General features: G+C 50.7%; 1 protein-coding gene across 2 annotated transcripts in view; it reads right to left on the reverse strand.

Moving 5' to 3' along the window:
- ACAN (aggrecan) overlaps nucleotides 1-14,142 on the reverse strand; it is a 70,861-nt gene extending 56,719 nt beyond the window's left edge. The window contains exon 1 of one of the 2 annotated variants that reach the window (XM_063638570.1): nucleotides 13,796-14,142. The gene's annotated coding sequence lies outside the window, so the exon portion shown is untranslated. The remainder of the gene's footprint in view (nucleotides 1-13,795) is intronic. The other variant, XM_055277287.2, reaches the window with a different exon arrangement.
- Between the last annotated feature and the right edge of the window lie 1,786 nt (nucleotides 14,143-15,928).

The following is a 15,928-nucleotide window of genomic DNA, read 5'->3' on the forward strand; positions in this document are numbered from 1 at the left end:
CAATTTTTTCTTTTTTCTATCTTGAACCTTTATATTTCCTAAATTTTCGATGATGTCCTTTACTATTTTTAAAGGAAAACTGTCTCTAAAAATAAAGTGAATTTTATATCCTTAAAAAAAATCTACATTTGGCCAGGCACAGTGGCTCATGCCTGTAATCCCAGCACTTTGGGAGGCCAAGGTGGGCAGATCATGAGGTCAGGAGAGCAAGACCATCCTGGCTAACACAGTGAAACCCTATCTCTACTAAAAATACAAAAAAATTAGCCAGGCGTGGTGGCACACGCCTGTAGTCACAGCTACTAGGGAGGCCAAAGCAGAAGAATTGCTTGAACCCGGGAGGCAGAGGTTGCAGTGAGCCAAGATCGCACCACTGCACTCCAGCCTGGGCGACAAATCAAGGCCCTGTCTCAAAGACAAAAAGAAAAACAAAAACAAAAGTACATTCAAGACAATCACAGGAGAAAATAGATTCCAGCCTTGGAAGGTCATTAGGAGAGTAGGAGTTTTATGTAAAGCCAAAGGGCTCCCCAGTGACCAAGATGGCAGCCAACTGGGGATAGAAGGGGAAGGAAAGTCTCAGTGGGGGAAGGAGTAGGCTCCTGGTGTGTTAAAACTCTTGAGAATCAGATATTGGGAAACAGAATTTTCTTCTGTTAATGTGTTCAACAGATTTGGGGCTCAAAGTTTTTCTAGCTCACGGCCTCTGTCTCCTGAAGGTGGCTGTGACTCTGAGCTGAAGGAATCCACATGAAGTTCTTGGGCATGGTGTGTTGAAATAAATAGGACCTTACACACATACCTTGATCCATGGGGCCCATTCTGGGTAACAGGCCTCTTTGCTTCTTTTTCTCATGGTAGATACAGGGTATGTGAGTAAAGACTGAGAAATTTGCCTTTTCTCTAAGTATAATGCATGGAACAGCCAGGCAACCATGAACTTTGGAATCAGACAGTCATGAGTTCAAGTTCTGGCCCTACCACTTACCAGCTATGTCTCAGTGTTGTTATCTATAAAATGGGAATAATTAGACCTACTTCATAGAGCTTTCTGCTGCTTCAGTGTGAAGCATGTGCACACCAGATTTCAGCTCAGATCATACAATGGCATTCATACCCTTTCTACTCAACCTGCCCAGTCTCTAGTTAGCATAAAAGCACTGACTGATGGGAGAGTACATCATTTGTTTAATCCATCTCCCCCAAGAGAATGACTTCCCTTAAATCCCTTTGATGAAGCACAGGTCTAAATACATTGACAGCAAGTCAATAAAGGGTGTTATATGTTGAACTGAGTCCCTCCCACCAAAAAAAGATACCTTATGTCTAAGCCCGAAACCCCATTGCCTGTGAATGTGACCTTATTTGGAAACAGGGTCTTTGCAGATGTAATCAAGTTAAGATGAGGTTGTTAGGATGGGCCCTTAGTCCAATATAGCTGGTGTCCTTATTGGAGGGGAAGATGTCCTTGTGGAAACACAGACACACAGGGAGATCACCAAGTGACAGTGGAGTGATGGGAGTGATGCAGTGGACAGATGGGAGTGATGCAGCTGCAAGCCAACACCAAAGATTGACGGCCACCACCAGAAGCCAGGAAGGGGCAAGGAAGGATTTCCCACAGGTTTCAGAGGGAGCATGGCCCTGCCAATGGCTTGATTTCAGACTTCTGGCCTCCAAGACTGTGAGACTATAAATGTCTATTGTTTTAAGCCACTCAGTTTGTGGTACTTTGTTATGGCAGGCCTAGGAAATGAATACAAAGGGTAACTTTTTATTATACTACTACTACTAATCTAGAAACTTCTTTATAAACAAGAGTCCCCAATCTTACTTGGTAGTCAACCTCAGGGTCGCTTAGATTTCTCAGGAAAACTATTTCCTATGTCTGATCTCAATGGCTCCTTCTGTCTTTTTTTTTTTTTTTAAATAAGTGCAGAACATTTCATGTCTTTGAAATTGTTCTTGATAGTTTTTTGTTGTTGTTGTTGTTGTTTTTTTTTTTTTAGATCTTTCTCTTCTGCACTTCTACTTTTTTTTTTTTTTTTTTTTTTTTCTTGAGATGGAGTCTCGCTCTGTCACCCAGGCTGGAGTGCAGAGGCATGATCTCAGTTCACTGCAACCTCCGCCTCCTGGGTTCAAGCAATTCTCGTACCTCAGTCTCCCAAGTAGCTGGGATTACAGGTGCCTGCTGCCTCACCCGGCTAATTTTTATATTTTTAGTAGAGACAAGGTTTCACCATGTTGCCCAAGCTGGTCTCAAACTTCTGACCTCAAGTGATCCTCCCACCTCGGCCTCCCAAAGTGCTGGGATTACAGGCATGAGCCACTGCGCCTGGTCTCGCCCTTCTACTTGGAATCCAATCCTTGTGGCTTTCTTGGCCTGGGTTCCTGACCCTCAAGCAACCACATGACCTCCCCTTCCATTCCCACTGATACACAATGTGGGCTCTCTATTTCGAGCGGAACCAGGAGAGGGGAGAACCATATTCCAGATCCTCCCTTTTATTAAGGAAAAACCAAGAAGTGAATGTTTTTTCCGGATTTCTGTCCTGTCTGGACTCAGAGCACCTTTTTTTTTTTTTTTTTTTTTTTTTTTTCTGGGGTCCACACAGGACAAGAAAAACCAGTTTCAGCTACAGGTAGAACTGAGTCGGTTCAGCCACCTTAACTGGCTGAGAACCACCGAAGGTTCTTCTGGTACATTTAGGATTCCCCACTCCCTAGATCCAGGAGAGGAGGACAGGGGATGGAGGCAGAGTTCGGTAGGGCCGGAGGCAGCCCCCAGCCCCATACCAGCACCTCCTGCCCCACAAGCCTCCTGATAGCATGGACATGCTGGCTAGCAGCTATGACACCTGAAGAGGAATTCTTGTTGATCCAGCCTTTGTGCAACATCTGTAGCGCAGTCCCAGAGAATGGTTGAAGGAGGAGTCAGGTACAATCAATTGCAAAGGCTGCACACTGGCACAACTCGAGGAGTCGCTATTCCCATGGACCATGATGGAATGGCGCCCTCTGGAGTGATGCATTGTGGGAGCCCTGTGTACAACAGAACCTGCTGCACTTCCCAGGCCTATCAGGAGCCAGCCCTGGCTTTCATCATCTGCCTTGTCCCTCAGCTAGCTTCAGGGTGGCAGATAGCATGTGGCTCTTCTTGCATTCCTGAGGCCTCTTTCTGCTCCAGGATGGTAAGACTATCTTAAGAGCATAAGTAGGCAGAAAAGCAGCTGAGAAACTTGTCTGGGCAAGAGGAGGCAGTCATGATCATCCAAAAATTCAGGTTCAGAGATACCAGGAATGGGTCTGGGAATATTCACAATTTACAGCAGTTACTCTTTTGAGAGCCCTTGCTCTGTGGGAGGTACTGTGGTTTAGCTATATTATCTCATTTTACCCTACCAACAAATTTATTGGGAGGGAGTCATTATACCCAATTCACAGATGAGGAAAACGAGGCACAGCAAGACTAATCAACTCTGTCAAGGTCACACTGCTAATGAGGTGGCTGCTGATGAAGTCACTTTGGTTAGCTTGGAGCCCTTCTATCCCATCCACTCCTGGAAGACAATGGCTGAATGGATTCTTTTGTGAGTCTAAGCACTAGATGTCATCAGGAAGGGAACTGGGAATAAAAATGTAGGTACCAATGTGCCAGAGTCACCATCACAACTGAGGAAAGACCAGAGGGAGCTGGAGGGTCAGGGCAGGCCCCCAGGGCATGGAGCTGGAGAGGACAGAAGCAGATGAGTCTGGAGGTGAGGTGACAGATATTCAGTGTGGACCCCAATGACTGAGAAGAGGTGCTCACTGAGATCTACAAAGTCATGAAGCCTGAGTAGCCAGGGAGACCACATCTTATTCTCCATCCTAGCCCCAGTGCCCGACCTGCTTCCTACTGTGGCACAGAGGTGCTAGGACCCTGCGGCTCAAAAGATGTAAAGGAAATGAGGTGAAAGATGGCCCTGGCACATGCTGGGTAGCCCAGTAGTGATAAGACCCCAAAGGTGGTAGCACCTAAAAATATACATTTATTCCTAAAAGCAGCTCCTCCCTGACTATGTTTGAGTCATCATGAACTACTGAGAGAAGCTGGGGAGATGTGGGGTTGGCATATGGAAGTGGCCATCCCTCTCCTCAGTTGGGTCACTGGTAGCAGAACATGAGCTGGCCCAGGTGGTGGCCATTCTGACTGTGCCGAGTCCCTGAGCCATGGCCAGAGTAAAGACATATTCTTTTCTGAGTCCCAGATTTCCTGTCTATGACAAGAGCAGAGTGCAACAGATCAGTGGCTTTCAAAAGACAGAAAACTGGAGATGTTCTAACAGAATCTGGCTGTGCCCCTTTTGACCTACCTCTCTAGCCCCCATGGGGTATCATGGACTGACCCCCGCAGACTCTGAAGCATGATTTGAAAAGCTCTGAAGTTGTTTGTCCAGCCAACAAACTTTTTCTGAGCACCTACTGTGTGCCAAGCATTTCCTAGGTGCTGGAGACACAGAGTGACCAAGACAGATGGGGCTCACGTCCCATGCAGCTTTTGCTGCATGGAGATTTCCAAGGTCCATCAGCATATTAAGAAGGGACCCAAAATTAACTAGGGTTAATTTTGTTCAACATTGACTTTCTCTGAGGGATGAGATCCTTTTCACCTACAAAGCCTGTTGCTGGCCTTGGAAGGCGTATTCTATAGAAACTACCTTGGAGAAGCAAGGGAAGAAGGGCCCCCGTCTCAGGCAGGGAAGTGGAGACAGGAGAAGCTGGTCATGACCTTCTCACTCCCCTTGGTGGTAAAATGAGTGGACTGACCAGCCAGAATTTCTAGATAATGAGAAGTTAAAGAAAAATGCAAGGGATGGGAGTGGGGGTGTTTGTTTTCCTTAAATTGGATGGGCAAAAAAAAAAAAAAAAAAAAAAAGCTTCCCAAGAAGAGGTGACATTTGAACTTGCATGACCAGAATGAACCAGCCACGCAAAGCTCTGTGGGAAGAGCACCTGGGCAGGGGGACCGAGAGGGCAAAAGTCTTGAAGGAAGTGGGAGGCCAGGGGCTGCAGGGCGGTGGGGTAGGGGACAGTGATGTGAGGAGGAGGTGATACCAGCCAGCTTGGGGGCCTGTGGGCCAAGGCTAGGGATTGGGCTTGATTTTAAGTGAGACAGGACCATCTCTAAGGTCTTCTAAATGCCTCTGCAATCCCCAGCGGGCTGAGAAGAAATATGCAAACAACCTTGATCAATTGCTGCGTGCATCTAAGGGCGAGTCATTCCATACAGTACTTGCAGTGACTTAGGAGGGGGTAGGAGTCCTGTTTTCCAACCACTGAAGCATCAGGGCCTCATCTGGTGTATATAAGGCTTGCTGATCCTGCTGTGTGCAAACCCAGGAGTCCCTGGGTCACTGAGAAGGCAGATCCAGAGAGGAGGGCAGATGGGGAGGGCCTAGATGGGGAGGCAGGAGGCCGAGGTGCTAACCCCAGTGCCAGGCTCCTCCTTCGCTAATGAAGCCATCCCCACTCCTAACCCTCCTCCCGCTCAGGAGTGGGTGTGAAGGCAATCTAAGCAATCAGGTCTCCCACACCAGGTGACCCTCTGTCAAAACATTAACAAGTCACAACAGAGACCCACATGGGTTGCGTTTAGGAAACAAGTGGGCATCTCAGAACAAGGCTGCTTTAGGGGGAATAGAGAGCCTGGGGATGGGGGAGAACAAAGCACCTGGCTGGGTCACATTAGTCTGGGGTGGGGGTGATGCCCATGGTTGGGGCAGTGAAGTTAGGCGACAGAGACAAGCATCCAAGCAGGGCACCTCTTTACTCAGCTCCAGGGGCTGCTGTTCACCCCCATTGGCGCTAGTCCAAGTCTTCCAGGGGACTGGCACCCACTGGAGTCACCCAACAGGCCAGGGAACAACAGAGGGTTAGGCTCTCAGCTCACATAGGGGAGGCAGGTGGCCAGGTTTGGATAGAGAACAAGTGGAGAGGCAGGAATCCACTGAGGGGTCAGAGCCCCACCCCACCCCACAGTGAACTCCACTGAATGCTCCACCTCATTGTTTTCTTCTAATCCAGAGAAAAAGGAAGAAAATGAGTACCCAGCATGGCCAGCCTTTAGAGGGAAGGCTACAGATGTGAGATGTGGGGCTTGGAGAGTGCTTGCTGGGTCAGTGACTTCATTTGAGATTTAGGATTTTAAGCCCTACCTGGTGGGGTCTCCCCTTGCCCCTTGGCCTGGGTGCAGCTGCTGTATTCCTGCTGCAGGCTCAACCTGGGCCAGTGCCTAGATTAGCATCTTTTTAGGCTCAAGTCCCTCCATCTGCTGTAGGAAAAAAAAGCTTCATGGTCAAATTCAGTTTGAAAAACTTGGTGATTTCCAAGGTCCAGCAGCATATTGAGAAGCCCTGCAGGGAAGAGACCCAAAATTAACTAGGGTTAATTTTGTTCACCCTTGACTTTCTCTGAGGGATGAGATCCTTTTCACCTACAAAGCCTGTTGCTGGCCTTGGAAGGCGTGTTCTGTAGAAACCACCTTGCAGAACCAAGGGAGGAAGGGCCCCTGTCTCAGGCAGGGAAGTGGAGACAGGAGAAGCTGGCCATGACCTTCTCACTCCCCCAAAGGACAAACTGGGGGCAGTGGCTGCAGTTCTTCTGCCCTTGGGGAAGGGAGAGAGCAAGTGGCCCAAGAGCCAGGGCTAGAGAGAAGAGCTTAGAACCCAATACACTCTGAGGAACTGTTTTGGGCTTTGAACTAGGAGCTGACAAACTAGACCACAATGGAATCACCTGGGGCAATTTTGAAACCCACAGATTCCCCGCCCCCAAGCCCCCATCTCACTGAAGCAGAATCTCTTGGAGCACATTAGGGCTTCAGCCACCCGTATTTTTGAAAAGCTCCTCAGATGCAGCTAATTTTAGGGACTGAAGGCTAACTCTAATGACACCTCCAGGCCTCCTTTTCAGTGTCTTGTGACGTTGAAAAACATTTACTACATTCCTGCCTGAGTCATCCTAGAACCCAGGTTTCCCCTGAGCCATCTGGATATGCAGGTCAAAGTGAGATGGGCTGGAGGGGAGATAGGGAGCATCTGCTTGGGGAGGGAAGGAGTGAGGGGAGGGTCAGGCCAAGGGTCCAGACTTTGCTGGGAAAAATCCCCTACACAGGGCCCGAGGTGGCGGCTGAGGTGAGGAGGCCAGGTTCTCAGAGGGAGATGGGAGGCTGAGCTCTGACTTGCCTTACACATTTCTCTTCTAGAGGTTCTTTTTTTTTTTTTCCCCCAAATCAGCCCTGGAAACAGCGAGGACATGAAGGGACAGAGCTAGAAGGTATCCCAAGGGTGGACAATGGGTAACCCAAGGACCAAATCTGTTTAGAGTTGGGTTCTGATTGGATGTCACAGCGTTGCTGTGATCTGACGCTTCCCTTTACTGGCTGGAATGGGACTTGCGTGGTGTGAAGGGAGGAGCCTCAGAAGCCTGGGTGCAAGAGCAGCCTGTGAACCCCCATCCAAGTGCCCTCCTCTCTCTGGGACTCAGCCTCCCCCTCTGCATAATGAAGAAGATGGTGTGGTGACCCATAAATCCCTTTCTGCTCCAGTGTTTTATGACTCTGTAAAATAGAAGCTCAGGAAAGCTTGACAGTTTACCCAAATCCACCCCTTTGGCTAGTGGCTTTTAGTTAGGCCTTACTTTATCATGACTTCCACTCCATTTTACAGATAGGAAAGTGGAGGTATTCAATGACATGTCTGCATTGAGATAAATTTCTGGGGTCCTGATCCTCACTTGGTCCTCTTTTCGGTAGCTGGGCTCACCTCAGCTCTGGAGAACCCCACCCCTCTACCTCCCACTCCCCATGGGGATGCCCCTTTGGGGCTGTCACAGTGCAGCTGCTGTATCTGCAGTGCTCTCTGGAGGATGCAGCTGCCTTGTGCTGCAACCTGATGCAGCACATTCTGGGAACCAGAGGTCTCTGCATCTTGCAAAGGATGGAGGAGTGACAAAGTGAAGGATTGCCCATCTGGGTATTGTTGGTGCTCTCTTTGTCAAGAACTGAAAGGAATTTATAGTACTATGGTTCATTCAACTAGTCTGTTGTATGTACCTGGCTCTGGGTTAGGGACAGGGCACATCAGACACCAAAGGTGCCTGCACTGGCTTCAAGGCACCCCCACAAGCCTCCTTCACAGATAGGAGGTCCTCACTGGATCTTGGCCCATGAGGGCAGGCTTAGCATCTCCGTGTTATAAAGAACCTGAGGCTGAGAGGTGAAGCAGTTTCCCCTTGGTCATATGGCCATCAGTGCCCCATCCACGTGACTCCAAGTGCAGTGCTCTTCCCACCACACACACTGGAGGGAGATGCTCACACCACCCGCTGCCCCTTCCCCAAGCAGAGGGAATACTATGGCAACCCTGCCCCAAACAGCAACCTTCTTTGGCTTCCTGATCACATGTGTGGATGCTGTAATTTTCCATAGTGGGGACTTTAAAAGCTTCAAATATACTAATAACAGTTGCCATTTTATTGTATGTCTAATTTGTGCCAGGTCCTTTATTTGCTTTCAAACCTTCACAACAGTACCATGAGTCCATCTCATGGAAACAGAAATGCAGTGAGGCTCAGAGAGGATAACTGACTTACCCAAGGGGATACAGCTAGGATTTCAACCTCAGTCTGGGCCACCAAAGCCCACATTTTTTCTAATTTACCACGGGGGCTCGGACTTTTCTTTTCCTTTTCATTTATTGTCTCCTCTGCACTGCCTACCTAACTCTCCTTCTTGTCCTATCCCCTCTTTTCCAGTTGCCATGCACAGTTGCGCATGGCCTGGCCCACGAACTACATGAAGGTCTGCAGCAGGGTGTCTCAGCCTTGGGACTATTGACATTTTGGGCCAGATAATTCTCTATTGTGCATGTATGTGGGCGGGGGCTGTGCTGTACACTGTAAGATGTTTCACAGCACCCCTGGCTCTATCCATGAGACGCTAGCAGCAAGCACCTCACTCTCCAGTGGTGACAACAAAAAATGTCTCCAGACATGGCCAAATGTTCCCTGGGGAAGGGGGGCAAAATAGCCCCCAGATGACAGCCACTGCTGTATAGAAATGAGGGGTCAGGTTCAGGTTGGTTACAGCCTGTCTTCCCCATTAGACTGTAAGTAGGTGGAGGGCAGGAAGAGTGAGTTGATTTATTCACTGCTGTGTTATCCATGCCTAGCACAGTGCCTGGCATGTAGCAAGTGCTGCTGAAAGAAGAATGAATGAATGAATGATCTCTGGGAACACGACATATTCTGTGATGAGAGCCTGAAGGTCTAGATCCCTGTCCAGATTCTTACCAACCTGCTCTGGGGCAGCAGCCTGGGGCATATCCTTCCCCTCTTTGGGCCTGGGTCCCTTTTGCAATCTCTTAAATGAGGACCATCACAGGCCTGGAAGGCCCTGGGTATCTGTGATCTGGGGACTGCCAGAGACCAGGGAGCTGAGGGAGGCTGTCTCCCAGGTCAGGCATTGCAGATCTGCCATGTCCTGTGTTTCTCCTTCTTACCCTCACCCCTCAAGTCAAATCAATTACAGAGAGACAGGCACCCCCACCCCCACATACATCAAAATAATGACCTACACAGAAGAGGTGGCTCCTTTTTTGAGTGTGTATCTTAAAAGGAAAAACACGTAACCTCAAAGGTAACCAAATATCCAAATCGTGATGCCCAGCATCACACACCCCAAATCTACCTATTCATGAGTTTAACAAAAAGCTTCTTTAGGATACACTGTAAGGCCATTGAGAGGGAGAGAAGTCACCTCTCACAGGCCTAGCCAGCCCGCAGGGCCCGCCCTCCCAGTGTGCATGCACACACACACACACACACACTCCACCACTTACAAGGAGGCTCTGAGTTTTTAAAAGTAAACTCCACCGTTTCCGTTCTTGCCCTGGATTCAACTTTTGAAAAAAGAAACCGTTTTACCGTTTTCCCTACAAATTCCCCCTCTCTGGTCCTCCTCTCGTCTGCACTCCCGCTCCTTCTCCAGCCCTCCCCTTGTTCTGCTGGCCTCCCAGTGGCCCTTCTTCAACTGTGCCCAGGGGCCCAGACTCCCTCGCAGGGATGGCTGTGTCCTGTTGGATCTGGGGGAAGGGGAGCAGCCACTCCCAAAGTAGCTGTCACAGAAACAGGCCCTTCATCCTATTGAAGGGGCTTCCTTTAAGTTATCAGGGCGGCAGCGTAGCCATCAGGACATGAAGCATGGCCACGAGGCCAGGCCGTGACAGCAGGAGAGGAAGGCTCCTGTTCCCAAGATCTGCTCCCGGTCCCCTTTCCCAGGGCAGCTGCTGGCCTGTCCCCTCCCCTGCTCTACTTATAAGCAGACCTGTCCTCCATGCCCTGCTTCCTGTCTGACTCTGGGTCCTCTTCCTTGAACTTGCATTTCCCCAACTCCAGCTTCCACCTCAGCTGCCTTCACTCCCCAACACTTGGTGCAGTGGCAGCAAGGGTGCCCCAGCACCTACCACCTAGGGCCACAATGCTGGAATTTCTGAGACAGAAACATCATTGGGACCAATAGAGTAAAAAAAAATATATATATATATATATATGCAAATATCAACTTTGTATATATTTGCATATACACATTTATATTATAAACACACATACCCTTACAGAGGGCTTCAAAATATATAACAGAAACAAAAGTTTCCAGAAACAATACTTACCTTTGCTACATAGGAGGCACTATGAGATTATCTAGTATTTCCTATTTTATTAAGAACCCCGCTAAATTGATTTCACAACCTGCAGTTGGACAAATCTGGTGCTAGACATCCCTGCAGACAGACTCAAAGTGGGACTCTAGGCAGGGTCTCATGGGTTTCCTTTGGCTCAGCTGAGGTCCTCCTAAGGGCCCAATAAGAAGGGCCTTGGGAGGAACCCAGTTCTAGAAGGCATCGTTAAAAAGAAATTCACTGGCCGGGCATGGTGGCTTACGCCTGTAATCCCAGCATTTTGGGAGGCTGAGGCAGGCGATCACCTGAGGTCAGAAGCTCGAGACCAGCCTGGCCAACATGGTGAAATCCTGTCTCTACTAAAAATACAAAAATTAGCCAGGCATGGTGGTGCACACGTAACCCCAGCTACTCGGGAGGCTGAGGCACAAGAATCACTTGAACCTGGGAGGTGGAGGTTGCAGTGAGCCGAGATTGGGCCACTGCACTCTAGCCTGGATGACAGAGCGAGACTCCCATCTCAAAAAAAAAAAAAAAAAATCACAGCAAAAAGTTAGGACACACAATCTCTTACCAAGAGAAAATATTTGAAATTTTTGCTATCCATAACTTGGGGTTTGTGACCCACAAGGGGGCTTAGGAGCTGTTAGAGGAGAGGAATCAAAGTTTGTGGTGCTTGCTGAGAGCTGGACAAGGCACCCACTTTATGTCTTTTAATCTTCACAAAAATCTCTTATTGGAGGATTTTCTCCCCTTTTTAGAGAGGAGGAAATGAAGCCTCTGGGAGGCTCAGTACCCTTATCAAAGCCATGTAGCCAGTGAGTGGCTGAGCTGGAATTTGAATCCCAGTCTTCCTTGCATGCAGGCTGTCCACCCTCCTGGCTCTTGCCCACTGTCTCAGGAGGTGAGCTCTCTCTTGGAGCTCCCTCTCTAATTGGGGAGAGGGCATAAGAGGAGGAGAATGCTCTGCCTCGGCATGCAGGGGTGAGTGGCTGCCTGGGGTTGGGTGTGTGTGTGTGAGAGAGATGGGGAACAGGGGCAAGAGGTGTGCCTGGGTGTGAGGAGGGCTTCCAAACATTAAACAAAATATTCCCATTTAAGTATGATTTTCAGTGAATATTCTAGAAAAAGAAAAGCATTCATTTACTACTAGAATTAAGAATGATAATAGTAATATTAATAATATCAAACAGTTACTGAGTACTTGCCCAGTGCCAGGCACTACGCTAAGCCCTTTGCTTGGGTCATCTCATATCTGCTGTTTATTGAGTACCCGCTGTGGGCCAGCATTGAGCACAGGGCCTGGCATCTAGGTGGCGCGCAGCAGATATTGGAGAATGAATGAAAATACCAGGCACAGCACTAGAAACTACACATAAATATTTCTAAATTAAACACAGCCCAAGGTAACCTGTGGAATTCCAGCATCTCTCTAAGAGATATTTTCTTCCTTTGGACTATTCCTTCTTCTGAAACTTTTTAAACTGGGGAGATCTACTGTTCTGCAATCTTTCTTTCAGTTAGAACCTCCCCTCCCCACTGCCGCTCAATGCTTCCTCCCCCAACAAGCTTCAGGGTTTTCTTCCCCATTGCCTTTCCATTTCCTGCAGTTTCTCCCTGGAGCCTGTGATTGACAAGCCAACACTCCTACACCATATCTTCGTAGTGCCTCCAAACCCACCTTGCCCAGTGTGCATGAGCAACCTGATTGCTCCCTGTCCATGGCAACCCAGGACAAGAAAGAGACAGCAGGATTAGAACCCAAGACTTCTGGACTCCTAAATCAGGACGAGCGACCGACTATGGCCTCAGAAAACCTGGATTCTAGTTCTGCCGTTGCCCGTAAGTCACAGTTCAACCTTCAGAAATCCATTGCACCTTTCTGGGTCCACTTGCCCTCATCTTCAGACGAGGTGGGTGAATTTTCAAGGTCCAGAGTCCCCTCTAAACTGTCAGACACCCACCCACTGCAGCACCCAGGACCCCAAAACACCATGCTAACCCAATTCAGCTTTGTATTTTCCTCCTGGCAGCCACCCCCACAGAACTGGAATTTACACATCAGTCAACATGCTGGAACTCCAGCTTCTTCATGGTGAAACCCTAGTAGGATCCTGTCAGAACCCAGCTCATGACTGAAAGGAAGATAATGATGGAAAAGTTTGGGTTGGATCCTGTCTCACAACCAGAGACAAGCCCCCACCCCCGCAGCTTGCTCTGCCTAGAGTGTGGTTCAGTTGACATACTGACAGCCTCCAACCCAGCCCCAGGGTTGGAAAGGGCTCCTGTTCCACCAGCATTGGCTTCGTTTGAAGAGGAACCCACAGACGGAAAAACCGCTCGTGGTCGTGTGTCCTCAACTCCCCTCCCCTTTCTTCCTTGAGAAATGCCCCTTCTTGGTTGGACACCCGTGTGTTCAGGGCACTGCTCTCCTCTCCCCTGCTGGCAGTTCAGTAGCTCTGTCCTAGGTTCTGCCACTCTCCCCTGGGCAGACTCTTCAGGCACTCTGGTCCCTGGAGTAAGCCAAGTGGCATCGACTATCTAGCCTCGGCTTAGGACCCGCTGTGTCCCTGACATACTGTCCATATGATTTCATTTATTCTTCCAGACCCCGTGAAGGCCTTTTCCTTCTCAGCTGACAGAGGGCAGGCCAAGGCTCAGGAAGGTGAAGCACATCTTCCAGCTCAAAAGTAGCACCTCGGGGATTTGAACCCACATTCCCTTGACTCTGAAGCTGCTACTCTGTCAACCATGGGTCTTTCCAGACCCTAAGATTTAAAATCACATGGGGGTTTGGAGTAAAGGCTCCCTTGTTCCTTCATCCTGGCGGACTAAGAGACAAGTGCCCCTCCTCACGTGTTCCTTTGCCCCATTCACTGAGTCTGCAACAGCCAAAAAGTTTGGTCAGCTCCACCGCGGACGCAGCCGGTGGATGTCCGGGACCCCCGGCACGTATAGCTCCAGGGCGGAGACCAAGGCAGTGCAGGCACTGGCCCCGGGGCGTGCAGCCTCAGCCCCATTCCTGGCTTGCCGGGCGCCCTGGGAGAGCCTCGCTCTGGAGAGAAGGAGACAGTTACCTTGAAGAGTTGGACTCCCTTCTCCAAGAACTTCAGTCCCATACACCTGGCGAGGCAGCTGGGGTCTCCTGGGGCAGGGAGGCCCGGGTCTCGCTGCGCAGCGAGGGAGACGCTCTGCGCGGGCGCTGCGCACCCCTCCTCCTGCCGGCGTCCTGTCCGCAGATCCCCTCAGGCTGTGGCCGCAGCGGCAACTGCTGGGTTGCGGAGTCCTGGCTGACTGAGGGAATGGACACTGAAAGGTGCCCGGAGACTCTGGCACCCGCGTCAGATGCCGGCCGGCAAGGGTGCTGAGAGGCTGAGAGAGAGAGAGACCTTGAGCAGCGCTGCGCGCGTCCTCAGCTCTGCGAGCCCCCTCTGGAGCGGCGGGGAGGTAGGTGGGCGGGCAGGCGGGCATGGCGCGCTGTGACACATACATAGGGACGAGCGGGGGAGGGGAGGGCCCGCGAAGGGGTGGGGGGCGGGAGGGGGCGAGCGCAAAGGGAAACCCCACCCCCGGGGACCGAGGGGCGGCCGACAGGGGGAGGGGAAGGCAGAGGCGTCTGGAGCGCTCTGGACCCTGGCTCCGGACCGGCGCGCCAATGGGGAAGCCGCCCTGCGCTCAGGGCGCGAGAGGAGCGCTCCTCGCGGCGGCGCGGACCCGGCAGCTCCGGGGCCGGCGGGAGGAAGGCGGCGCGAGAAGGGCTGGAGGGCCCGCGTCTGCATTGCAGTCGGCAGCTCCGCAGTCGGAGGGGCCCGGGAGGGCTGCACCCTCAGAGTATCCCCGAGTGCCCGGACTCTGAGGCCGCCGCGGCCCGAGAGGGCTCCCGGGCGCCCGGCGGGGGTCTGCAGCTGAGGCTGGGCACGACGCGATCAAAGGAGGGTGCAGCCCCCTACTGTCGGCCACGATTTGGAAAGACTGTCACCGAGGAGCTGGCTGAAAGTTTTTCCGGGGGTGGCGTACACCGGGATGGCAGGGGATGGTGGAGACGGGGAGGTAAGGCGGCAGCAGGGAGGCGCACGGGGAGCTGTGAGCCTCTGGGTCTTCAAATTCCCCAGGAGAGACCAAGGACATCTCATATGGAGCAGAAATTCTCCAGTGTCTCTACAGTACTCTTTAATACTGTTTCCGGGAAAAGGAGTAAAAGAACTAGCAGCTTTTGAATCCCTCCTATGAGCCCATTGTGTAACATCTATTAACATTTCATTTAATTTTTCCAAAGAGCCCAACAAGGTAAATATGGCAACTTCCCACGTGCCCCTAACCAAAGATGTGAAAACTGACGCTCAGAAAGTGGTGGCGCTTTTAGGTGGGTCTGAGTTCAAGTCCAAGGTCTTGTGCTCTCTGCTACACAGGCTGCTGGTTGAGCCACAGCACTTTCGGAGGACTCAAGCTGGCTGGTGACCTTCAGAGTTCTTGTGGAGGAAGCTGGTGGTGCTTCACACCAGGATGTGGTGGCCAGAGTCAGGATGGTGGTGGAAGCTTCCTGACCCTCTCATTGGGCAAGAAGAGGAAGAAGGGGACTCTTTGGGGGGTTCTCAACTACAGAGATAATAGACCACACTTTAATCAGTTCCTTGATGAAAAGGAACTGAAGTGCCTCGGTTTCCCCAGGGCGACTCCACTGGAATTATGTGGTTATTTTACCGGCCATCTCTGCCTGGGGGTGGGACTGGCCCTGGCCCAGCACATGCTCTGTGAGCCCCCTGTTTCTCCCCTGTCCAGGGCAGTGAAGCCCCATCAGAGGGGGCATAGTGCCCACTCTACCCACCCACCTCTCAGAGCAATGGCTAAAGTGTTCCAGTGGTTGGCCATTCTTGATTTCACCCTTTTTCTACCTGAGCCTATTGAGTCAGGTCTGTAAGTCTTGAAGCATTTAGGACACAGACAAAATGCTGATGACCAAAGCCCTTAGGGGGTGATAGTGGCTTCTCTCACAGATAAAGAAATGAGATGAGGCCAGGTGCAGTGGCTCACGCCTGTAATCCCAGCACTTTGGGAGGCTGAGGCGGGCAGATCACGAGGTCAGGAGATCGAGACCATCCTGGTTAACACGGTGAAACCCCGTCTCTACTAAAAAATACAAAAAAATTAGCCGGGCGTGGTGGCGGGCGCCTGTAGTCCCAGCTACTCGGGAGGCTGAGGCAGGAGAATGG

This window comes from Symphalangus syndactylus, chromosome 5 (genome assembly GCF_028878055.3).
Source record: "Symphalangus syndactylus isolate Jambi chromosome 5, NHGRI_mSymSyn1-v2.1_pri, whole genome shotgun sequence".
Lineage (NCBI taxonomy): Eukaryota > Metazoa > Chordata > Mammalia > Primates > Hylobatidae > Symphalangus > Symphalangus syndactylus.